The sequence below is a fragment of the Podarcis bocagei genome (assembly GCF_964188305.1).
Source record: "Podarcis bocagei genome assembly, chromosome: 4".
In the NCBI taxonomy this organism is placed as follows: domain Eukaryota; kingdom Metazoa; phylum Chordata; class Lepidosauria; order Squamata; family Lacertidae; genus Podarcis; species Podarcis bocagei.
This window is the reverse complement of record NC_138128.1, coordinates 25818873-25844995: the sequence shown is the minus strand read 5'-3', so window position 1 is coordinate 25844995 and position 26123 is coordinate 25818873. Positions and strand designations below refer to the sequence as shown.

Genomic DNA, 26123 nt, shown 5'->3' with positions numbered 1-26123 from the left:
CTTTGGCTCGGAGGGGCTCAGAAGTTGAACATACCTGTGTCCAGAAAATCCCTTATTTTGGCTGCTGATGCCTTATTTTCGAGGCTGCTGGTCCCTTATTTTCAAATCTGTAAGTTGACTGCTATGTGTGAGTCAGATCCCAGAAGTGAATCCATTGGATCTGTTTAGGTACCTGTGATTTACGTGTTCCATGCAGCCAGCTTTTACATCACATTGGTGGAACCCAGATGCCACCTTCCTTCCTAGAAGTGACTGGTGTTGTCCAAGCTTGATCATGTCAACTGTCTCTTTGGAGGTCATTCACCATAGCTACATGTGAAGATTTCTGAACTAGAGATTCTGAACACTACATTTCCTTACCTGTATATAAAATTTCAGGCCTTTGCTGAAAGTTCTTCACTCTTAAGGTACACCAGTGATTTTCAGGACTGTCCTTCATATCAAGAGAAAGCTGGTAAGGCTCCTTTTGATCATGGGGGGTCTTTAGCCCCAAAGCAAATGTACAGGAAGCATGTCACTGAAGTTTGTAGCGGGAGGAACAGGTGGAAATGTGGAGTTGTGACTACTTAGCAGGGCCTACAATACCGACGACTGACCAAGGGCTGCATTCCTAAGGTTTCAACTTGGCAGATGTAATGGTACATTCGCCCATGCCGATGTATCAAAGGAAGAGCGAAAATGTGCCAACTGGTGACCTAGGCTCACTGGCTATGTTCCAAAAGCAATAAAGACTAGGTCCATTGTGCCAGCACCCTGCTCTGCTTCAGCAGCCAAAACTGCAATTTCTACAAATCGTAGTAAGGATCGTTGACACCAAGAAGTGCACCCCATGCTAATTCCATTTCTTTATGTCTCTCTGTGTTACCTCTGAGCAGCTATAATGTTTATGAACATTCCGTGTCACCATAGCTTCTCAAGTTACCAGCTCACAACCATCAGCTAGTTTTCAGCCTGTTCTATAAATAGGTTTTGGCTTAGCTACCCTTTGCAACAAAAGGGTCAGAAACAAAGGCAATTTTGTGCCAGATTTTCCCCACTTTAAACACGGTATACAAATTAATCAAATTAATAAGAAATTAAAAGAAGGGAAAGGAAGAGAGAAACATGAAACCCCTTGATTAACCCATTTCTTTCTCCTTTTAGATCTTCTTATCAGCACATCTCTCTCATGTCTTGCCCAAGGGAGTGTCCTTTCTGTTACCCAGTTCAAGAATCCTTCTTCAGTTTATAGATCCTTACTCTAAGAGGGTGTAGCTGCTGTTCCTTAGTTGTATAATTTCTCTCTTTAACCCCCCTCCACCCTCTCCTCCAGTCTATTAAACAATCACCTTTTGTGCCTCTTTCACAGAAACACACATTCTTCTGCTGCGCAAGATATTTAAGTTTTAATGGTTACAAAGTTTGAGAAAGTAGCTTGAAACATTACTCTCAAATATCTGATCTACCAACAAGCCTCCAAGGTATAATTACCTGAAGTCTGCTAACCGGTTCAGCCAATTTCCATTCAAAATGATTTTCCAAGCTCACCCATCCATGAAAGGGTTAGCGATTGTAAACTGGAGGGCAAATGGGAGGAGGAACATTAGTGGGTAGAGGAAAATAAATTAGAGATTCTTTTGATTTCGTTTAGTTTCAAGGACAAACACGTGCCCCTTTCTGGCACAGGAACACACACAAAAAAAGAAGTCTGGAGAGAGTTCATGAAATACCGGTTGCAAACAAAGTTGTTATAAGGCATGTCATACTCTTTTAACAGTGTAAAGCTTACCAGTGAAAACTTGTTTCTCCATGCAAATGCAAGGGCCTGGTTTACCTTTAAACAATATTAACATTAAATCTAATTATGCAGGAATCTGCTGTCAAGCTGAATTATTTAAGATCTCATGTACACAGTATTACAAATGTGGAATAGCTTCAATGACCTAGGGTGGGTTTCAAATTATTTATATTAACTCCAGAATTACTCAGAATGCTTTGATATGTCTGCCACGGAAGGGCAAGAAGGGCCCCCTAAATTTGACGCGGTCTTGCATCCTACTGAACTCTACACCACTGTTTTCCAAATGTTGGGTAAGGATCCCAAATGAATCCTGGTCAGATCTAAGGAGAGTTTGCACCTGTGAAGCCAGAGCTATTGTATTTTCGTTTACAGTGTGTTAGAAAATGGAGAGAGAACAATGACCAAAAACAAAACAGTGAAGAGGCTGTGGATGTGCTGGACCATTGTCATGACCTTGGTAATGGACTGGATGAGCGCCAATAAACTGAAGCTCAAACCAGATAAGATTGAGGCCTTGTTAGTGGGTGGTTTCCTAGACCAGATGGATGGGAGGCTGCCTACTCTTGGTGAGGTTACAGACCTACTAAAGAAGCAGCTCCACAGCTTGGGAGTACATATGGATCCTTTGCTGTTGCTGGAGGCTCAGGTGGCCTCAGTGTCACAGAGTGCCGTCCATCAGCTTTATAACCTTGCCAACAAAGGTCCATATAGTTAAAGCTATGGTTTTCCCGGTAGTGATGTACGGAAGTGAGAGCTGGACCATAAAGAAGGCTGATTGCCGAAGAATTGATGCTTTTGAATTATGGTGCTGGAGGAGACTCTTGAGAGTCCCATGGACTGCAAGAAGATCAAACATGTCCATTCTTAAGGAAATCAGCCCTGAGTGCTCACTGGAAGGACAGATCCTGAAGCTGAGACTCCAATACTTTGGCCACCTCATGAGAAGAGAAGACTCCCTGGAAAAGACCCTGATGTTGGGAAAGATGGAGGGCACAAGGAGAAGGGGACGACAGAGGACAAGATGGTTGGATAGTGTTCTTGAAGCTACCAGCATGTGTTTGACTAAACTGCGGGAGGCAGTGGAAGATAGAAGTGCCTGGCGTGCTCTGGTCCATGGGATCAAGAAGAGTCGGACACGACTAAATGACTAAACAACAACAACAACTTTTGTTGTCTGTGCTTTGGTAACCTCTAGGTTAGATTACTGCAACATGCTATACATGGGGCTGTCTCTGAAGATGATCCAGAAACTTCAGCTGGTGCCGAATTCAGCAGTCAGGTTGCTCACCGGGGCATGGCGGTTTGAGCATACTGTATAATACCAGTCCTGGCCCAACTGCAATGGTTAACAATCCATTTCCAAGTCCAATTCAAAGTGCTTGTTATGACCTAAAAAGGTAAAGGTAAAGAACCCCTGACAGTTAAGTCCAGTCGCGACCTATTAAGTCTTAAATGGCTCAGAACTGTAAAACCTCAAAGACCACCTCTCCTCATATGAACTGACCCAGATCCTGTGCTCATCATCTGAGGCCCTTCTTCATGTGCCTCCTCCTCAAGGGGTCCAGAGGGCAGCAACGTGAGAACGAGCCTTTTTTATGGTGGCTCACCACTTGTGGAGTGCTCTCCCCAGGAAGGCTCGCCTGGCCCCTTCATCACATATCTCTAGGTGCCAGGTCCATCATTCTAACCACTACACCACACCAGCTTTCTGGTTGAAATATGAAGAACTGTAAGAAGAAAGAGCAGCAGGGGTCTTGAAGGTGCCCACAAACGCTTCATCTCTGGGTTGCAAAACTAGGCAGGCACACACACACCATAGTCTTGTTCCTTGTTATGGTGAGGGGCATTATATTTTAATGAAATTGCAGCGAATGGTTCTAGATTTGGAATTATACATACAAATTGGCACATGCAGATTTGTATCTTCTTTTGTGGTAATGCGTTTATTTTAGCAATGCCTAAGGGTCCACCGGACGCGAGTGGCGCTGTGGGTTAAACCACAGAGCCTACGACTTGCCGATCAGAAGGTCGGCGGTTTGAATCCCCGCGACGGGGTGAGCTCCCGTTGCTCGGTCCCTGCTCCTGCCAACCTAGCAGTTTGAAAGCACATCAAAGTGCAAGTAGATAAATAGGTACCACTCTGGCAGGAAGGTAAACAGCATTTCCGTGCACTGCTCTGGTCTGCCAGAAGCGGCTTAGTCATGCTGGCCACATGACCCGGAAGCTATATGCCGGCTCCCTCGGCCAATAAAGCGAGATGAGCGCCACAACCCCAGAGTCGGTCACGACTGGACCTAATGGTCGGGGTCCCTTTACCTTTACCTTTAAGGGTCCTCCAGACGTCCTTTTTGTTGCTCACCCATGATGCTTTGAGCTCATGATGGTGTCAAAACAGTTATACCCAGGTGCCTACAAAGGTTTGGGTGAAGTCACGCTGTTGCATTTCCAGTCAGTACATGTCCCATAGCCTTCTGCTGAAATCACATGATTTATTTTTATATATATATATACCACAAATGTTCCTGGGTGTTTTTTCTCCCACTTTTATTGTGCTTCTTCTGACATCAATAAAGCAGAAATATTGGGGGTGCACCCTTAAGAATGTTGCGGCTTATGAGAGAGTCAAGTGTGCTTCATTTGAGTATTGTGACTTTACTGCCATGTGTTTGAGCATGAAGAAGCTCAGGTCTGGGGGTTTCCAGCACACACTACTTAGCTACATGGCTGGGATTACTGAAGGCTCTCCAAATGTCCTCTTTCATACCAGATAGACCAGTATTTCTGGTGTGGCATAAACTGGTGTCCACTTTCAATTTGCTCAAAGTTCCTTCAGTTTTGCAAGGTGGCCAGCAGGTAGTGTATTCTGCTTCTTCTAAATGTAAAAAAAAAAAAAAAAAGGAATTGGCAATTCAGACTCTTCCCCAGGGAATTGTGCAGGCCCTGACTGTATCCTTAAGAAAAAAAAGAAGGAAAAAAAGTAGGGTATTATTTTCCTGCCCTTGAAGACCCCTTCCAACCCCACAGTTCTCTGATTCTCTGAGTTCTGGCCCCTCCCTTCGTCTTTCCCAAAACCCCTAGTCTGAAACCTCTGTTTCAAAAGCACACCTTTTTTCCTGTGGTGACATCACACCCTCTGTTAACCCTGGCAACCTCCCCCTCTCAGTTCTTCTGTTTCTGACCAATTCTCCTTGTGTTCTTAATAGCGTCGCTATCAGCAATCTCCTGAACAGGAGAACTGGTTCAGCCTGTATTTTTCACTGGCCTGGAATCTTCCCTTCGTGCTCCAAATATTAGCTACCGTATTTTTCGGACTATTGGACGCACCGGTCCATAGGACGCACCTAGATTGGGGGGGGGGGAAATAAAGGCAAAAAAAATTTATCCCCCCCCCCAGGCGCGGGGCTGGGGCGGGGAAGCCCGAGCTTCCCCCTCCCCCAGAACGGGACCCAGAGCCATGCTTTGGCATCGCTCTGGGAACTTGCGGGGCTGGGGGAGGAGGAAGCCTTCCGCCAACCTCCAAACCATGTCGGGAGACAGCGGGATGGCGCGCTGCGCCTCTCCCGCTGTCCCCCGAGCTTGTGGGGCTGGCGGTGGGGCTCTCCTGAAGCCGGGAGGTCGTGGGGATGGTGGGGGGGGGAGAAGCAGGCTTGCTTCTCCCTCCCCCAGCCTCCCGATCAGGTCGGGGAAAAGCGGGATAGCGGAGCGCCGCCATCCCGCTTTCCCCCGACCTGATCTGGAGGTTGTGGGGATGGTGGGGGGGGGAGAAGCAGGCTTGCTTCTCCCTCCCCCAGCCTCCCGATCAGGTCGGGGAAAAGCGGGATAGCGGAGCGCCGCCATCCCGCTTTCCCCCGACCTGATCTGGAGGTTGTGGGGATGTGGGGGGGGAGAAGCAGGCTTGCTTCTCCCTCCCCCAGCCTCCCGATCAGGTCGGGGAAAAGCGGGATAGCGGAGCGCCGCCATCCCGCTTTTCCACGACCTGATCTGGAGGTTGTGGGGCTGGTGGGGGGGAGAAGCAGGCTTGCTTCTCCCTCCCCCAGCCTCCCGATCAGGTCGGGGAAAAGCGGGATAGCGGAGCGCCGCCATCCCGCTTTCCCCCGACCTGATCTGGAGGTTGTGGGGATGTGGGGGGGGGGAGAAGCAGGCTTGCTTCTCCCTCCCCCAGCCTCCCGATCAGGTCGGGGAAAAGCGGGATAGCGGAGCGCCGCCATCCCGCTTTTCCACGACCTGATCTGGAGGTTGTGGGGCTGGTGGGGGGGAGAAGCAGGCTTGGTTCTCCCTCCCCCAGCCTCCCGATCAGGTCGGGGAAAAGCGGGATAGCGGAGCGCCGCCATCCCGCTTTTCCACGACCTGATCTGGAGGTTGTGGGGCTGGTGGGGGGGAGAAGCAGGCTTGCTTCTCCCTCCCCCAGCCTCCCGATCAGGTCGGGGAAAAGCGGGATAGCGGAGCGCCGCCATCCCGCTTTCCCCCGACCTGATCTGGAGGTTGTGGGGCTGGTGGGGGGGAGAAGCAGGCTTGCTTCTCCCTCCCCCAGCCTCCCGATCAGGTCGGGGAAAAGCGGGATAGCGGAGCGCCGCCATCCCGCTTTCCCCGACCTGATCTGGAGGTTGTGGGGCTGGTGGGGGGGAGAAGCAGGCTTGCTTCTCCCTCCCCCAGCCTCCCGATCAGGTCGGGGAAAAGCGGGATAGCGGAGCGCCGCCATCCCGCTTTCCCCCGACCTGATCTGGAGGTTGTGGGGCTGGTGGGGGGGAGAAGCAGGCTTGCTTCTCCCTCCCCCAGCCTCCCGATCAGGTCGGGGAAAAGCGGGATAGCGGAGCGCCGCCATCCCGCTTTCCCCCGACCTGATCTGGAGGTTGTGGGGCTGGTGGGGGGGAGAAGCAGGCTTGCTTCTCCCTCCCCCAGCCTCCCGATCAGGTCGGGGAAAAGCGGGATAGCGGAGCGCCGCCATCCCGCTTTTCCACGACCTGATCTGGAGGTTGTGGGGCTGGTGGGGGGGAGAAGCAGGCTTGCTTCTCCCCCCGCCAGCCTCCCGATCAGGTCGGGGAAAAGCGGGATAGCGGAGCGCCGCCATCCCGCTTTTCCACGACCTGATCTGGAGGTTGTGGGGATGGTGGGGGGGAGAAGCAGGCTTGCTTCTCCCCCCGCCAGCCTCCAGATCAGGTCGGGGAATAGCGGGGTGGCGGCTCTGCGCCTCCCCGCTGTCCCCAGCTTTTGGGTGCAGGCTGCTGCCCGCAAGCCTTGCGAGCCCGCGGGACATCCCGCCGGGCTTGCAAGACTTGGGATAGCTTCCTGAAGCCTGGAGAGCGAGAGGGGTCGGTGCGCACGGACCCCTCTCGCTCTCCAGGCTTCAGCAAAAGCCTGCATTCGCACCATAGGACGCACACACATTTCCCCTTCATTTTTGGAGGGGAAAAAGTGCGTCCTATAGTGCGAAAAATACGGTAAACTCTGCCCTTTACTAAAGTTAGGATTATGGGGAACTTGTCCCCACTGCCCCAAATTCATAACAACAATATAGTGGTGGTTTAAAATAAAATCAATTAAATGACATAAAATAAGGAACAAAAGCCAAACCTTAAATCAAATTAATTCCCCCAAAATGTTTGGCAAAACAGAAACAGTTTCAGGCCTCTGTTTTTTAAAAGGACAACATTTTTCCTCTGTGTAATCTAACACCCATGTTACCCCCTTGTTTCATACATCCAAACTTCTTCCTTTGATGGGCCATCAACACATTTGTCATGCTTCCATCCCAGGGGAAGACTGCATGCATTCATTAATTTCTAGCATTCAATAATTTCTAACATTCACTAACTTCTTAGAATGATGGAGACTTTTGCTCCCCTAAATTCTGGTACCCCAAATCTGTACCAATACTTTGCTTCTTCCACATCCCACCTGAAACTCAACAGGACCTAGATCCAATGCTTAAGAAGCATCAGGGCTGCTTGTAAAATGGAAGGACTGGAGCTTAAGGCTGTGTATCAATAAACAGAGGTCAAAAGTCCTGTAGCACTTTCAGGACATTCCGCCCAGTGAAATGGATCTGCATCTTTTGCATACGTCCTCAACTAGGGCTGTCATTTATTACCACGGTAAGATTTCCAGTAGCTGTGAGTCAGCTGAAATTGGAACTCCACCGGTTTTACACCTCTGGAAGTAAATACACAAGAGTTGAAGAAGAAATGTCACCGCTGCAGCACCCTTCCCATCTGTAACATTTGGTTGTGTGGGTGAGAGAGTTGCTGCTGAAGTAGATCAAACAAGGCTTTGAACAGTCCAGGGAGAGGAATGTTTTAGACGAGCGAACCATCTTCTCTTTTCAAATTGATCAAAAGGATGAGAAATTCCAACAACAAGAGCAAAACCCCCAAGAATGCGAGCCAAAAAAATGACTCCACTACTGTACTGACTTTCCTATACTGTATTTCTGGAAGCACCCTTTAATCATCAATGGGCAGATTTTATGCTCAGTATCCATGTGATAAAGATGGGATGGTGTGTTCTGGATCGCAGCCACTATATAATTTCCCTTTGGATAAAAATAAAATGTGTTGTAAGTGTTTAAGGTGGCTGCCATATTTTCCCCTCTTTGGATAGGGGTGTCTCTGGTAACAGTGTTAACATGCTGGTGACTTCCAAAACCCTACATTTGTGACCAGTATTTACAAAAAAAAGCATATTTTTAAGGCTCCCTTTCAAAAAACTACTGTGGAAACATTATTCAGAGATAGTGACTTGGTACAGAACTTTTTGATCAGAATTTTGGCAATCTAGTAAATAGGCATCCATCTGTCTTAAGAGACAATGCAGTGCATCTCCAGGGGAGGCCAAACCACTGGAGAATCACAGCACCTGCTGTAGCTGCAGAGACCAGTAACTCATAACTGCTTCCTCCCACATTGTTTTTGCTGCGTTAGCGGCACCAACATGACTTCTCCAGGGTGGAAGCCTGGGCAGTGTTCTTGAAGGTCCTGAGCTGCCAAAACAACCAGACCCCATTCTTGGCCTCCCTGTGGTCCAAAGGAAAGCAGAGCAGTACGTTTGGCACCAACTTAGAATCATAGAATCATAGAGTTGGAAGAGACCACAAGGGCCATCGAGTCCAACCCCCTGCCAAGCAGGAGTTACTGGAAGGAGGTGTACAAGGCACCATCCAACCATCTTAGGGACTCCATTCCAGATTTGTGTAGGGTTTACTCCTTAGCCTTCTCTTTTCCTGAAGGTAACTCCATAAGGTAACTCAGAAGTAAGCCAGAGCGATTTCAGAAGAGCTTAGCTTCAAATGATTGTAAATGGAGCATAGTCGTAACTTGGTTTTTGAACAGCTTAGTTCACAAACAACTCGGAACTCGAACGTCACAAACCCAGAAGTAGGTGTTCCGGTTTGCAGACTTTGCCTCAGAAGCCGAACGTCCAGCGTGGCTTCTGCGGCTTCTGATTGGCTGTAGGAGTGTCCTGCAGCCAATCGGAAGCTGTGCCTTGGTTTCCGAACATTTTGGAAGTCGAACTGACTTCCGGAACGCATTCGATTTGGAAACCAGGGTACGACTGTACAAAATAAATAAATGAACCCACAACTGCTTCTTCCCCAAATTGCTGCTTAATTTTCCAACACCCTTTTCCTGATTTTTATAGTTTGATCCACAAGAAAATGCTGCTTAAAAAAAATAAATGCAAGGAAGTTTAGCTAGATTATTCAAATGCAAGCTTCTCTAGTCTTACACTTAACAGGTATAAGACTCATTGATACAGAAAGTGTAAGGTTCATGCAAACAGACATTTAACTAGGGCTTTGTGGAAGGAGCTGGCCTGCATTCTGCCTTCACAATACATTCAGCTGACATACCTATCTGTGATTCAAATACCAATCTCAGCTGTCTGTCTTCTTTTCTTTTTCCAGCAGGCTACCTGCATTGTTATTTTTGAAAGTGCAATGTTAATGTCTACTCATTTCTATGTTCGTTTACTGCCTTATGTTTACATCCATTTAAAAACAGTGAAATTGTTCTGAGGATGTGGATCTAAGACATCAAAAGCACCAGCCTATTAGTTTTGTGCACAGCTACTTTCTGCAGCTAAACCACAGAGCCCAGGGCTTACCAATCAGAAGGTTGGTGGTTCGAATCCCCATGACGAGGTGAGCTCCCGATGCTCAGTCCCTGCTCCTGCCAACCTAGCAGTTCGAAAGCACGTCAAAGTGCAAGTAGATAAATAGGTACCGCTCTGGCGGGAAGGTAAACAGTGTTTCCGTGTGCTGCTGTAGTTCGCCAGAAGCGGCTTAGTCATGATGGCCACATGACTTGGAAGCTGTCTGCGGACAAATGCCGGCTCCTCAGCCTACAGAGCGAGATGAGCGCCGCAAACCCAGAGTCGTCTACGACTGCACCTAACGGTCAGGGGCGCCTTTACCTTACTTTCTGAAGCAAGATCCCAAGTTTGATCCTGGCTATGAAATTTCATTCAACACGGTGAGTGCACTTCCATAGTGGCCTCATTCAAACGGAATGCTAAGCTTATCATTATGCAAATGCGCCTGGGCAAATATCAGGTCCCCATATTTTATCGCTCACTCTTCCAACATGGGATCAGAAACTTTCACTTCCATTTTCGATGAACCACAGTTGCGTTTAGGGCTGGCCCAATGCATTTTGGCACCTGAGGTGAACCACAAAATGGTGCACCGCAGCAGCAGCAGGCAAGGCATTCCTTGGTCGGGCGGGTCTGCTACCCTTGCGAATCCTGCTGCCTGATAGGTGGGCCGGCGCTGGTTGCGTTACACCCACACTCAGAACCCAGATTCTTAAGCTATGGTATGAAACTGGATTGTTTTAATAAGACATAGTTAAGAGTAACCACTGTTTGTCTAGGTTCAGAAATAATGCTAAACTGCAGTTAGTTAAAAATAGCAGCAAAAGCTTATAAGCCCTTCCCTGGAGGGGGAGAACGCATAAGTTCAAGGCTTTTGCATGTAATACTAAACCGTAGTTTTGTGCTACATCCGACCAAAGCCAGTGCCCATTTAAACAACATACGTCTGCATGCACCCTTCAATTCAAGGAGGCCGAATAAAGTGATTTGCCCATCAAGCAATTAAAAACCATTTCAAGCCCTGGCCCAGGGCAGCAGCTGACATGCTTAACAATCTGTGTTAGCAAGGCTCGGAATCCATGCTTGTCTGTACAAAGTTCACAGCCCTCTAGTATTCACAAAGTGTTAATTATGTGGCACAGATGGGATGTTTCAACTTGCGGAATAAAGCTGCTTCAGGCAGCCTGTTTCTTTTTTGGAGCATGTCGTCTGTTTAACAGCTGATTCTGAGAAGGAGCTGACAGGAGACAGATTCTGCAGCACTGCATTCCCTGCATTTCTTGCTGTAAAGAGCACGTTCTCGGCAGTTGAATTCTGAAATAAATGCACTTGGGAAAGTCAAACTCTATGGGAAAGCCCTCAGCTAACCGAATTGCGGAAGGGAAAAGAGACACTGAAAATATATTTGCATATTTTGCAGTCTGAAAGGGAAAACATACCACTATGATAAGGAAATTTGACAGATGCCGTCTGCGAGCATCTTATGTTGGCAACTATGCTGCCAAAACTATGGAGAACAACAAAGAGAATGCCATTATGGAGAGAATTACAGCACATGTGTTTAGGAAACACCCTATGTTCCTTCCTAAAGCACTCAAGTGAAACATTCCTCTCCATCCCCCAAAACAGGAATATTGTAGCACAGAAGAATTCATTAACAACAGTCATCGCTCCTGTCAATGTAAAAATGTACCCCCATGCTAGCCTTCTCTCTATCATTTATTATTATTTATTTTCTTATTAGAACTTACACCCAGCCCTTCAAACACAGGATGAAGGCTGCTTATGATGAAACAGAAAAATAAGCTAAAAACAGAAAATCTATAGCAGCTGAATAAAAAATAACCAGAGTAAAACAGATCAACACAAATTAAACTGCCTGGAAAGTTATTTGCCTGGCAGTGGAGAGTCACCAGAGTGGGCAACAGGTGAGCTTTTCTGGGAACAGCATTCCAAAGCTAAGGCTCCGCCACTAAAAAGGCCCTGTCCCCTGTTACCAGTTGAAGCCATTGGTTCTCCTGCCCCCAGGGCAGGAGAAAACAAGCTTGTTCCCTCTTCCATGTGACAGCCCTTGAGATATTTGAAGATGGCTACCGTATATCTCCTCTCAGTCTCCTCCCTCCTTTTCAGGCTAAATGTTTCCAGCTCCTTCAACCATTCCTCATAAGGCTGGGGTTCCAGACTCTTGACCATCTTGGTTGCCCTCCTCTGCACACATTCCAGCTCAACAACATCCTTCTTAAATTGTGGTGCCCAGAATTGCACACAATATTCCAGGTGTGGTCTGACCAAGGCAGACTAGAGTGGTACTATGACTTCCCTTGATCTGGACACTAGACTTCTGTTGAGGCAGCCTAGGATAGTGTTAGCTTTTTATTGCCTCATGTTGACTCATGTTAAGCTTGTGGTCCGCTAAAACCCCAAGATCCTTTTCACATGTACTGCTTGTAAGCCAGGTGTCCCCTATCTTAAATTTGTGCATTTGGTTCTTCCTGCCTAAGTTCAGGAGAAAGAATTGGGGTAGAAACACAGGACAATAAATGAAGTAAAATATGCCATGTGGTCAACATTGTAGTGGTGCCTAACAGCTCACCTTAAGATGATGGAGACCGCGGATGGTCACTTTTGAAAGGGTTGTGGATCATGGATAGAAAACAACACTGTTTAATGCACTTAAAGGCACTTTGGGCTGCTTGAGCCGATAAGTCTTCGAGAACCTGTTAAAGGCTGGTTCACACATAGCTCTGTGTTACTTGACTAGCAGCTGACTGTGCGGATTGACTTCAGTGCTGTTTTTGAGGAGGCGTGGCACTGCCTGATATTAAAAGATTTGTCTAAGGTTTTAGATCTGCGACGGTTCATTCACACACTTAGATCAACATACAATGCAGCTGTCATCTAGTTTTATGAATATACAGGTGTAAACCAGCCATGAGTCACACTGAATAGAGGTGAGAAGTCTGCTAGAATAATAAGCAGTCTAAGAATAATTTCTGTGTTGCACAGACAGCCGGAGAGCAATGAGCTAAGATTTAAAGGGAAATTATATACACAGAGGAAACTGAAATGTATCCTATTAATTTTAACTGCACCAAAAATAGATTCTCTGCCTTTCACCAGCTCCTCCAAAGCACACCAAAAGCTCGCTGTTTTCATCCTCTTAACAATTTACTACAGTCAATGTTTTGATCTGCCTCATTCTACTGCTTTGTCAAAATAAAAAAATGCTTACACTGGGGATGTAGGAGGTTTACTGTCCTGAGTATTTCCTAAATTGGCAGTTGCTTGGGTGGGGTGGGGATTAATAGATGAAGAATCAAATCTGGAGTGGAAAGATAGCCAACATCTGGGGTGTGGGGTAATCACAAAAATCTTGAAAGGAGAGCTATTCCTTTCTTAACCTGGAAATAAAATGATGATGTAAATCATGGGTAGGCAAACCAAGGCCAGGGGGCCGGATCCGGCCCAATCGCCTTCTAAATCTGCCCCGCGGACAGTCCAGGAATCAGCGTGTTTTTACATGAGTAGAATGTGTGCTTTTATTTTAAATGCATCTTTGGGTTATTTGTGAGGCATAGGAATTCGTTCATTCCCCCCCCAAAAAAATATAGTCCGGCCCTCCACAAGGTTTGAGGGACAGTGGACCAGCTGGAAAAGTTTGCTGACCCCTGATGTAAATGATCACAGCTTAATAAACCTGTATGCATCCAGTCAAGGCATTTCTTCAACAGCCAGTGTGGTGTAGTGATTATAAGTGTCAGACTAGGACCTGGGAGACCAGGGTTCAAAACCCCACTCACTGACTGACCTTGGGCCAATTACTGCCTCCCCGCCTAACCTACCTCACAGAGTTGTTGTCAGGAGTAACTGAGGAGTGGGAGAATCATGTACGCTGCCATGAGCTCCTTGGAGGAAAGGAAAGATATCAATGTAATAAACAAGATAAATAATAAACCATAATAAACAGCCCTTAACGTTGACCTTGCCTGCAATCAGAGTCTCAAGTCATTTATACATTTGTGAGATGATGGGAGCAACTGCATGGTGGTCCTTCTCCATTCCTGTGTGGCTCAGGGCTGGCCCTCCCATTAGGCAGAGTGAGTCAGCTCCTGGATGGGAAGAGGAGGGAACTGTGTGCATACAATGCCTTGCTCTGCTTCTCCTAAGCTAGACTGCTGCCTTCAGGTGCAGCAGAAGACAATGTTGACAGCACCCAAGTATGATTCAGCTACAGTTCCGGTCAGTTTTTGTACATGAAATGCGAGGAGCCATCATCTTGTCGTTTGCCTCAGGCAGCAAAATGTCTTGGGCGAAATTTAGTATACAGCCCAATATTTGGGAATGGTGACAGCGCTAAGACTAACCCTGGCCCTGTAGAAGGGTTTGAGGTGTGGTTCATTCTCACGCTGTAATTCTCTTGACAGCTATGTCATGGTGTAGGAAATCTACCACATACTGAACCCTTCAGCAGACATGGGGCAGTATGCAACGGAATAGCTGCACAAGGCTTAGTGCTGGTGCAACAGGATTCCCATCCGCTCCTCCCCATGTGAGTTCTGTACCATCCTTAAATCTGATCTGGAGGGTTAGGGAAAACCCCAGAAGAGATTTAAGGAGTATCTAAGGGGGAAACATTCCATTGTGCGGGGTGGGGAGAAGGTGGGAATAATTGCAATGAAGAGATGATGATTCTGCAAGCTACACCTGCTGAAATTGCCTCTTATACTCAGCTATTAAAAGTGTAAGGAGTCCTGTTCTTTTTTTGCATCTGCCCACTGTACCTGCAGAAGCCAGGCAGCTGCTTATGCACTCAAAGATGGAGCCTGGGGTTCAAAATGGAGCCCGAAAAGAGACCTGTGCCAGTGTGCTTAAACTGGTCAGACCAGCAGGTCTTCCCACATAAGCCAACCTGGAATGGACTGTTTATTTACTATCCTGCAATAATAATAAGAATTACAGCAGCAGCAGCAGCTCCGCTCTACCCAGCTCTCAAGGACTGCCTATTAGAGGCATCCCACGCCATCTAGACATATTTGTTTAGAAGCCTTCAATACTTGTATCTCTAATTTATTTCTCTTTCCGCAACATAATCCAGTGTCCTCGATTTCCCCTACACAGAATGTCTTTTTATCCAATAACATTCTAAAGGGAGATGGGAAAGGTTTCTCTCAATATTTTCTGTGCTTTGTATTCTGTTGCTCTCAAATACTATCTACACATAGTAAATTCCTGCACTCTGCTAGGATGGTTAAACAGCCCAAAATTGCAGTTGCTTGCAAAAGTCTAAAGCAGACAGGTCGGGAGGTCGTTTTCTGCCTAACCAGCTACTTGAAACTGCTGATGTTAGCTACAGGTCAGGAGGTCGTTTCCTGCCTAGCCAGAAACTGCTGTTAACCGAAAACCACTAGCAAGATGTTTCCTGCTTTACTTCTGCTTAGTAATGCAAGAATAAGAAGAGATACGAAGGGAATGCTTAGTTAGCAAAAGAAGACACGTGTACAAGGAGGTGGGAGGGAGTGCTTGGCTAAGCAGAAAGACAGGAATGTTTAGCAAGCAATAAAATGTGTTTAGCAAGCAATATTTGCTAACCGATTGGGGAAGTCTGGGGGTATAAGAAAGTCTGCTGAAGTGTCTTGCTTTACAGCCAGTATATTTTCAGGAGAGATCCAGCTGGCTGTCTCTGAGTACAGAATATCTCTGTGCACAGATCTCAATAAACTCTTTTTCTCCAAAGAAGATTTTGCTTTCCTGGTACTTTTGTTCCCTCCGAGGTCCAGGGGATGGCGTGGCTAATGGATCCCTAGGTAAATAAGGCTTCATCTCTCTGGGGGCTCGTCCGGGATAAGCCCCCTCCCCAATACGGACCGGAGGGCCAGGCTCAACCAAGGTGAACAGCTCAGCAGCGTTTGCAGGCTCCCGTGCGCACCCCGCCTGTTTCGTGGGGGGAGCCAGCCACACTGTTCTGGAGTGGAGACATCTAGTTGAGGGAGAACAAGAGGACAGGACGGCGCCGAGGGGACAGGTCCGCAGCGGAAAAAGGTAAGCCCGAAGGAAAGGGCTAGGGGCCCGAGGGAAAGGGCCAGAGGCCTGATCAGCCTCACCTGGTAGTTGGCAGTAGAGTGCCCGGCAGTAAGAATGCCACCAGGAAAGGAATTGGTAAGGTTTGGGAAAGGGAATGGGGCAGAGGGAATTGAGTGTTTTGTTGGCATGTTGTGTGTCAGATACTCTAGTGGATGAATTGTTGAATGAGGGCTAAGGCTTAGTGTCCCCTTGGCCGAGCGATTGTAGGGTTGTGCATTTTCTGACAAACTGTAGCATGTGGAGTGTGAGAGAATTTTGAAACCCTGTTAGGAGCAGAGTATCTGAATGCTTTTTAAATAACTGGAAAACGGCCACGAAGAGTGATGATTTGGGGATTCAAATTGAAAAACAAAAAAACAAAAAACAGAGACTCAGAACTTTATGTGAGGTGGACTTGCCGACCCAGGGAACTGCGTGGCTTTGATTTGCAATTAATCAACCCCCTGTGGCAAATCAACCCCCTGTGGCAAAATATATTAAATGTCCACCCAGACCAGATCCCCTATATTTCTACATGGAAGACCAATGTAAAAAAAAAAAAAAAAGAATCTACCATGGCTAAAGTCTTGCTGTGACAGCAACACACAGAACAGGATTTGTACAGTGAAGCCTCTGGTGTTAGAAGACCCAGAAGATGAGAAGAGGGGAGTGATTAAGCCACCACCTTACACTCCACCAACAACCCCCCCCCAGGCCAAAATCAAGAAGCACAGGGAGGTGCTGGTGTAGGGGGAGGAGGACCTGCGAAGGAGGATAGTGAGACGGAAGAAGAGGAAGATAACGAGGAGTTTAGGAAGACACTAGATGATATGAATCAAGGAAAGAAAATGTGGACAGAAAGACAGAAAAAGAGACTAAAGGAGTTTGCAAAGCCATTTGAGGAAGAAGTTGGATGTAAGCCCCTTGTTAGTTGAGGCAGCAGAATGCTGCACCCCTGAAAAGAGGAAGAGATGGCAACGTAAGTGGGGACAGGCGGCGAAGAGAGTTATGTCTCACAGACAGTATGAGAAAACCAGGAAGGATCAGGCAGCCGGAGAAATGCCCCTTCAGAGGGTTTATGATCCACCAGCCTCTGTCCCAGCTGGACAAACGAAGGCACCACAAACAGCATATACCCTTTTCAAGTGCAGATGTTTGTAATTGGAGAAATCAGAACCCCTCTTTTGAGGAGAACCCAGCGAAGATCGTAAAATTGTTTGAAGGGATTTTTTTTTTTTAAACCTATAATCCCACTTATGATGATGAACAATATCCCCTGGACTCACTACTAACTACAGAAGCATTGTTTGGCCACTGCATGAGTCAGCTAGGGGAATAGAGAAGGATCCTTTTTATATGGGGCAGGGAACAGCAGCAGGCTTTTCAGGATCTCAAAGTGACATTACAACAAGCCCCAGTGCTTGGCATCCAAACCCCGAGAAGCCTTTTACCCTGTTCATAGATGAAGACCAGGGGGTAGCCAAGGGAGTCTTATGCCAGAAACTGGAAAATTGGCAGCAACCCGTCGCATACTTGTCAGAGAAGCTAACCCCAACAGAACAGAGATTGCCCCCCCCCCGTATGAGAGCGATTGTGGCAGTGGCCACCCTACTCACAAAGGCAGATAAATTCACGTTTGGACAGGACACCAGCTGTGTGACTCCAAGAGGAAGTGCCAGATGCTGTTATTACATTCACGCCTGAAGTTTCAGGTTACCACAGCCCTTAACCCAGCTACCTTATTACAGGTAGGAGAAGGTGAACAAGGGAGCTGCCCACTCAGTCTTACCTGTGCCTGTAACAAAACCCACAAACCAAGTGGTTAATATAATTGTGGCCACAGGTAAATCACAAAAGGCCCCGTTTTTGCAGTCTGTTACCTGCTGCCTAGGTGGCCAAGTAGTCCAGCACAAATTTTTGTATATACCAGAGTGTCCCATTCCTTTATTGGGCCGAGACTTGTTAACAAAATTACAAGCCCAGATTTCCTTCCAACCAATGGGGAAAGTAATGATGACAACTGGACCAGCAGGAGAGTTTTCTTTAGAAATGCCCCTGAAAGACCATTGGTGCTTGATGATGGTAAAAGAAGAGGAGGGAATCCTCCCTGTTAGCCTGCTTCATGATGTTGACCCTGGACTATGGGTGGAGGATAAAAACCAATACCCCATCCCACGACAGGCAGCTGAAGGAGTGTGGGTGCATTTGAAGCGATTGCTTCAACATGGAATCTTGAAACAATGTCAATCACAGTGAAACACCCCACTGTTGCCAGTGAAGAAGGAAGATGGTGGGTACCGCATATAGGCCCCAAAGTTCGGAAAAGAGGGAAGGATGAACAGGACTTTGAAAAACCATTGACCCAAGAAACAGGGTCTGATTGGGTGTCCATGTTGCCCTTGGCTTTGCTTAGAGTTTGTAGCCTCCCATTGAAACGTATTCACTTGTCACCCTTTTGAAGTGATGTTTGGGAGACCGGTTCCTTATGTGTGCATGCTTTCACCTATCCCTGCTCAAGATGTGGAATTGAACACTTATGTACAGTCTCTCTCCCTCGAGATTTTCTCTCTCAACCCAGGCCCGAACTCCTTGCGTGACCAGTTTGAGCCAGGTGACGAGGTGTGGATAAGACTGGTCCCAGGCACCACTGCAACCGTGTTGGAAGGGCCCATCTGCTCTCCACACCCACAGCTGTGAAGATCGCTGGCACCACCCCTTGGGTCCACCACATTCAAGTGGGGAAAGCTGCTTCAGATTGGACTGTGTCTCAGCATCCTGAAGATCCCCTCCAGTGACGACCGCCTTGCTGATATCTCCACGCACGGCTGAATAATTGGATGGGAGGGGCGCCCGCAGGCAGCGCCCCCAACGTAGACATTTGTTCTCCAGCCAATTTAGAGGCACCACCAGGACTTTTGATATTGGTACCAGAACTCACTCCAGACGATGTGGAACCACGTTACACCCTTGATGAACAGCAGTGGACCAGCCAAGAAGGAGCAACACTCCAGGAAGGACCAGACAGCCGTGTTTTGGTGCCCCAACATCTGGCCAGCACAATTGTAAAGACCACGAGTCCACCCATTTGGGAGGCCCAGCTGCTAAAGCACACCTTGGGAGAATGTTCTACCTCAACTAACTGCTGCTATATCCCAAAATGTGCCCTGTGCGCCAACCAAGAGACTGAGAACTATCACCCTTTGAACTTCTATATGGCAGGCCAACCCCTTTCGTCCGAGGCATCCCCGCCAGTTTGGGGCAGATGGGAGATCACATCACCCAAGAACAAGTGCAATCCCTGTGTTTGTTGTGTGTGTTTGCTTCCTTTCCAGGTATTCCCTCGAGCGTACACCTGCAGTCCCGCGGCAGTCTTGCTGAGCCGGTTCACCAGTTCCTCTGGGTGACAGCGTCTGGCGCCCCCTCATCCCCAACTGCAGTGAAAGTAGTCGAGGTGATCCCCTGGGTACATCACACGCATCTGAAGAAGGGTGTCTGGACTTGCAAGAGAAATCCTGCTGACCCTCTGAAGTTGATCATCACCTTGTGTCTGACGCTACCAGGGAAAAAGCGTTAGGCCACGGGCAACGAGATCCTGCGACTAATCATCACAAGGACAGTTACAAAGACTTTCTCTTTTCTCTCTTATTTTCTTTATTGACTTGCTCTATGTCTTATTGCCCAGACCCTACCGAACCATACCAACCCTATTGGCCTGCTGGCCTCTGCTACGACTGGTTCGTCTTGCCGGTGGTAAGAGATGGCGTGCTCTTTGGCTATTGGAAACTGGGGTTTGATGAGATTGCCGTATTGAGACACCCCACTGCCCCGTTGTGGCTCCTCTCCCACACCACTGACCAGCACGCGTGGACAGTGCTCTTACGGGAAGCTGCAGAGACGATCGAAATCTATCTAGTTCTGGACCGCTCTTGCTGTTGTGGGAGGGTAGTCAACTGTTGTCTGGAAGGTAGAGCACTGTACCAACCTCATTTGATAGACCAGGTCCTACTCTTAATCCAGGTGATAGATGGGGCGGAACCTATCTTGATGCAAGTATTGCAGGGGTGGGAGCCTTAACCAGGTGGGCATTGAAATTGCTAAGCAAGTGCCAGTAAGAATTGCCACCTCTGGTCACTAGGGAGGCAGCACGAGAGTTCAATCCACCCAACAGGGTTAGTAGAAAAATTGCCCACATAGTGGAAGCATCAGCTCCCGGGGGGCTCTCATCCTTGAGGCTCAACAGGTAGTCGGGCACAAATATCAGTGGGCTCTTCAACAATGAGCACACCCCCTGAATATTGGTGGGAGGAACCATGGAGACATTGGGTTTGGTGGGTAGGAGTGATATGTACCGCCCTTGTCATATGGATGTTCTCGTATTTCTGTTGGCATGAACGGTATCGTATTTGTGGGAAGAATAGGCCCAATAATGCTTCTATTGCTTTTCTGCTTCTGTATACCCTGCTTAATGCAATGCTTGCAACATATGATGGGAAAGATGATGTCTCGCATGATGAGACCTCGCGTGATTGCTGTAATGAGAGAATATAGACCCCTACCCCAGAACGAATCTAAGTAATAGATTGTTCAAAAGAAGAGGACGGAGTAAAGGGAGATGGGAAAGGTTTCTCTCAATATTTTCTGTGCTTTGTATTCTGTTGCTCTCAAATACTATCTACACATAGTAAATTCCTGCACTCTGCTAGGATAGTTAAACAGCCCAAAATTGCAGTTGCTTGCAAAAGTCTAAAGCAGACAGGTCGGGAGGTCGTTTTCTGCCTAACCAGCTACTTGAAACTGCTGATGTTAGCTACAGGTCAGGAGGTCGTTTCCTGCCTAGCCAGAAACTGCTGTTAACCGAAAACCACTAGCAAGATGTTTCCTGCTTTACTTCTGCTTAGTAATGCAAGAATAAGAAGAGATACGAAGGGAATGCTTAGTTAGCAAAAGAAGACACGTGTACAAGGAGGTGGGAGGGAGTGCTTGGCTAAGCAGAAAGACAGGAATGTTTAGCAAGCAATAAAATGTGTTTAGCAAGCAATATTTGCTAGCCGATTGGGGAAGTCTGGGGGTATAAGAAAGTCTGCTGAAGTGTCTTGCGTTACAGCCAGTATATTTTCAGGAGAGATCCAGCTGGCTGTCTCTGAGTACAGAATATCTCTGTGCACAGATCTCAATAAACTCTTTTTCTCCAAAGAAGATTTTGCTTTCCTGGTACTTTTGTTCCCTCCGAGGTCCAGGGGATGGCGTGGCTAATGGATCCCTAGGTAAATAAGGCTTCAATTCCTCTGTTTGATGACTTCCATTTTCAAACACATGTCCCTCCTGGCTGGTATTTTTGTATAACTCCGTATTAACCCTTTATTGTCAGTACTGGATATTAAGAGTGGAAGAGTCCCCTCAGACCAGAGGTTAAAGTAAGGAGAGGTGGTAGCCTCCAGATCTTCTGGTCTAGAACTTAAAGCAGCCTCACCCAGCATAACAGGGCTAGTAGCCCACAACATCTTTAGGAGACCACATTAGAGTGTGTTGGACTAGGACAGGGGAGACCAGGGTTGAAATCTTCCCCAAGCTGCGAAGATGACTCTATGATCTTGGGCCTATCACTGTCTCTCAACCCAACCTATCTCATAGGGTCCTTCCAAGAATAAATTAGGGGGCGTAGGGCATGTGCAATGCCTCAAGCTCTTTATAGGAAAGATGGGGTGCAAATGTAGCAAGCAAACAAGACTTCCACGCCCCACTGTTTCCTTTTCAAACAATCTTACAAAATCTCTCAATCTGCAACTTGGAAAAAGCAATAACCGAGCTGTCGTCATGCTTTTAATATGTTGGGTAATCAGATTCCTCAGCGCTGAAGAGATAGGTAGATAGATTGGCCCCATTTATTACTTTTCTTTTGTTTTCTTTTGTAAGGTTAAGATCCTTCTGAAGAGCTCTTGTTAAATCTAAGCATGGCTTCAGCATTCTTCATTTGAAGACGAATGGGGGAAAATGTGGATGTTTTCACTCTAAAAGTGTTATTGTTGTTGTTGCATTTCTGCATCATAAAATATGCTAATAGCCCCTATATTATTTGGAATATACATTTGGTTTACAACTGCCAAAGGGATAGCTATGTTAGCCTGTTGCAGAAAAAACTATAGAGCAGTGCTCTCCAAACTGTGTGCCGTGACACTTTAGTGCATTGGTTTTCAACCAGTGTGCGTGGCACCCTGGGGTGCCTTGAATGATGGTCAGGGGTGCTGTGGGCAACACTGGCTTCTGTCCCTCTTTCCTTCCCTCCCTCCTCTGATGCCCTCTCGCGTCTCTGCCTCCCAAAGGCTTGCAAAGCTGTTTGTTGCAGCAGCCCTGGCTACAAGCTCCCCAGGCTGATCAGAGGCTGGCAAGGGGGTGCTTCCCAGGCTCCTGTGGGGCAGTGTGAGGAGGCACCTCTCTTTGCAGTGGGGCAGCTGAGAGACCAGGGGCAGCAGCTGCCCAGAGGACTCCCAAGGAGAAGGGAGAGGAGAGGAGGCTGAGGGAACCCTTCACAAGGGAGGGTGTTTGAAAAAGAGTGAGGCGCTGCCAGCTCTGCAGGCAAGGGGTGACATAACTGGGATCCTGAGCCCCACAGGGGTGCCGCAGAAATAATGTAGTTGGTCAAGGGAGCTGTGGACCCAAAAATGTTGAAAACCTCTGCTTTAGTGTGTTGGGTGCAGTGTGTAGGTTTGTTGTGTAAACGTTCCCCGTGCTTCTCCCAGGTCTGGAAAGAGGTTAGCTCAGTGGCGTAGTGTGGGTTGTCAGCACCCGGGGCAAGGCAAGTAATTTGCACCCCCTAACCCGTGGATTTGTGCCCCCTAACCCATGGATTTGCGCCCCCTAACCCTATCCCCCAGATGTTGCGCCCGGTGCGGCCGGGCCCCCCTGCACCCCCCACGCTACGCCACTGGGTTAGCTTAACCTCCAGTTTGCTACTAAAACTGAATGACTGTGTCACAAAATGATGCATGTCTAAAAAGTGTGTCACCAACATGAAAAGTTTGGAAAGCTCTGCTATAGAGTGTCTTAGAGGTCAAGGCCTGCCTCAGCCATTTTGCAACAAGACACACACACACACATGCACGTACACCCTGCTGCTACATCCCACAGTGTTGGGACCCACTATGTGTTACAGGCTCTGCAGAGATGCTGCCCTAACTCTTGCAAGGCTTTAGCCAAGGTAACTGGCCAAATAGGAGCTCACATTTCACAGCGAAGGGTCCATGCTCATTCTGGCAGCCCAGCAATCCAGGGGCAGGCAGAAGGAAGGATTCACTTCACAGCTGGGGCTGATGGGAGTTGTCCAAAACATCGGGCAGGGGGAAATAAAGTTAGTGAAGGCTGGTGTAGGGCCATGCTCCTTTACCCTAACCTCAGCTGACTCCGATTTGAATTGCTTTACTCCCAAACAAGTGTTACGAAGGCCAGATCTACACCATACATTTAGAGCACATTGAATGTGCTTCTAGAGCACATGGCATCCCCCAAAGAACCCTTAGAACTGTGGTTTTCCTCCTCAATCAACTACAATTCCCAGCATCCTTAGCAAACTACACTTCCCAGGATGCTTTGGGGGCAAGACATGTGCTTGAAGAGCGCATTGAACGTGCTTGAAAGGTATGGTGTACATCTGCCTACTTCTGGCCAGGGAGAAGTTCCAGAGACAGGATCACTGGTTTCAGTTTTGTTCGTAGATGAGATAGTATTGGAGATCACACATACACATGCGCAGGGTGGTATTGTAATATTTGCTTTATTTACAAATATGCAAGCAGAGCAACATCAAGGGCAAACGGGAACTACCTCAGCAGATCCCCAGAGGACAGTTTCTGGTGCTGCCTCTCTCATCAGAGCTTGCAGCCCCTAGCTCTGGCGAGTAACTCTCCTCTCTTTCCCTCCCCGAATTTCCCATTCAAGTTCCAAAAACAACAGTAGCAGCCACAGAACTATCTCTGATCTTTGACCTATTGATCTATGGAGTGGAAATTACAGCCCATTCAGAAAACATCCCACAGCCTTCGATAAGAAAATCAAGGTGCTTTAGTTAAAAAATAAAAATAGTCCTGACTCCAGTCAAATGCTTTAAACTCATCTTGCAAGCACAAATATTTTGCTGGTTAAAATAATTGTAGGAAACTGCCTTTCGGAACTAACACCCCACCCCATCCCACCCGTTTCAAAACACCTGATAACAGGAAAAGCTCTCCTTGCTGCCCATAAAGAAGCCTAGTAATGGTGCAATTCTTCACAAGCCTAACCTACCTCACAGGGTTGTTGTGAGGATCAAATGAGGAGGAGGCCTGTGTACCACACTTTGAGCTCCTTGGAGGAAAAGTGGGTTATGAATGCAATTAATCAATCAATCATCTACTCCGAAGTAAGCCCCACCAAGTTCAATGGGGCTTGCCCTAGGTCAGAATGTCTAGGTCTAAGGTAAAGGTAAAGGGACCCCTGACCGTTAGGTCCAGTCGCGTACGACTCTGGGGTTGTGGTGCTCATTTCGCTTTAGTAGCCGAGGCAGCCAGTGTACAGCTTCCGGGTCATGTGGCCAGCATGACTAAGCCGCTTCTGGCGAACCAGAGCAGTGCACGGAAATGCTGTTTACCTTCCTGCCGGAGCGGTACCTATTTATCTACTTGCACTTTGATGTGCTTTCGAACTGCTAGGTTGGCAGGGGCAGGGACTGAGCGACGGGAGCTCACCCCGTCGTGGGGATTCAAACCGCCGACCTTCTGATCGGCAAGTCCTAGGCTCTGAGGTTTAACCCACAGCGTCACCTGCGTCCAATGTCTGGGTCTAGAATCATAGAATCATAGAATCATAGAATCATAGAATCATAGAGTTGGAAGAGACCACAAGGGCCATCAAGTCCAACCCCCTGCCAAGCAGGAAACACCATCAGAGCACTCCTGACATATGGTTGTCAAGCCTCTGCTTAAAGACCTCCAAAGTAGGAGACTCCACCACACTCCTTGGCAGCAAATTCCACTGTCGAACAGCTCTTACTGTCAGGAAGTTCTTCCTAATGTTTAGGTGGAATCTTCTTTCTTGTAGTTTGGATCCATTGCTCCGTGTCCGCTTCTCTGGAGCAGCAGAAAACAACCTTTCTCCCTCCTCTATGTGACATCCTTTTATATATTTGAACATGGCTATCATATCACCCCTTAACCTCCTCTTCTCCAGGCTAAACATGCCCAGCTCCCTTAGCCGTTCCTCATAAGGCATCGTTTCCAGGCCTTTGACCATTTTGGTTGCCCTCCTCTGGACACGTTTACTTGGTAGTAAACCCTATTGAACCCAATGCAACCCCATGCATATTTACTAGGAAGCAGGTCCTACAGTGTGCTCAACTAGGTTTACTCCCAGGTAAGTCTATAAAGCTCTGCAGTTTTGGTGCCTAAAATGTGAGGCGGTGCTTTTTTCCAGAGCTCTGCATTTTTAGCTTTATTTTAAGCTTCAAAAACGTCTTAACTTTCCACCTTCAAAGGGTCTTGCTATGCAGAAAGATGGGTTGTGCCTGGGCCTAAACCTCAGGATAGCTCACTAGATAGAGCTAAGAGCCTCTTAATCTCAAGGTCGTGGGTTCGAGCCCCACGTTGGGTGAAAGATTCCTGCATTTGCAGCGGGTTGCGCTAGATGACCCCCAGGGTACCTTTCCAACTCTTGCAATTCCGCGAGTGATGGAAGGTTGCACCAGCTTTCCAAGAGCCCCTGGCTGCCGTTCCCTTCGCCGCAGGGTTGCAGTACCCCCGAGAGGGCGCTAGATGTCATGCGGCCGAGACCCATTCAAAGGCTCCTCATGCAACTTGGGCACGTGCGAGTTAAAACGGAGCGCCGGCGTTGTCTCTGTAAAGATCGCTGCTTAAACGCTTCCATTTAGAGAGAGAGAGAGAGAGAGAGAGAGAGAGAGAGAGAGAGAGAGAGAGAGAGAGAGAAGGGGGGGGGGACCGGTCGAGGGCCCTAATCAGCAACGGCCCCCTTTGCAGCGCGCATTTTGCCAGCTCCGGCTCGCCCGCCCCCCGCATGAGCTCACCTCTCCTTGACCCTCCGCCACTCCTCTACTGCGGCGACCGACCAATCAAGCCCTGGCTCCTCGGCCACTTCGCTGAATGCAAACGTCTCTGGCCGTGCCTCTATTTCTATGGTAACCCAGCAGAAGAGATGCGGTCGCGCGCATTAC

At 47.9% G+C, this 26123-nt stretch overlaps 1 long non-coding RNA gene across 2 annotated transcripts; it reads right to left on the bottom strand.

The window, feature by feature from the left end:
- Positions 1 to 1112: 1112 nt before the first annotated feature.
- On the bottom strand, positions 1113 to 26123 carry LOC308585199. Of its 2 annotated transcripts, none has more exons than XR_014007141.1 (4): positions 25977 to 26123; positions 13711 to 13773; positions 11030 to 11182; positions 1113 to 1556 (listed from the first exon to the last, which is right to left on the bottom strand). It is a non-coding gene; the product is annotated as an uncharacterized lncRNA (long non-coding RNA). The 2 variants fall into 2 exon arrangements; XR_014007142.1 differs by lacking the exon at positions 1113 to 1556 and adding an exon at positions 9581 to 9684 and having other exon boundaries at positions 11026 to 11182.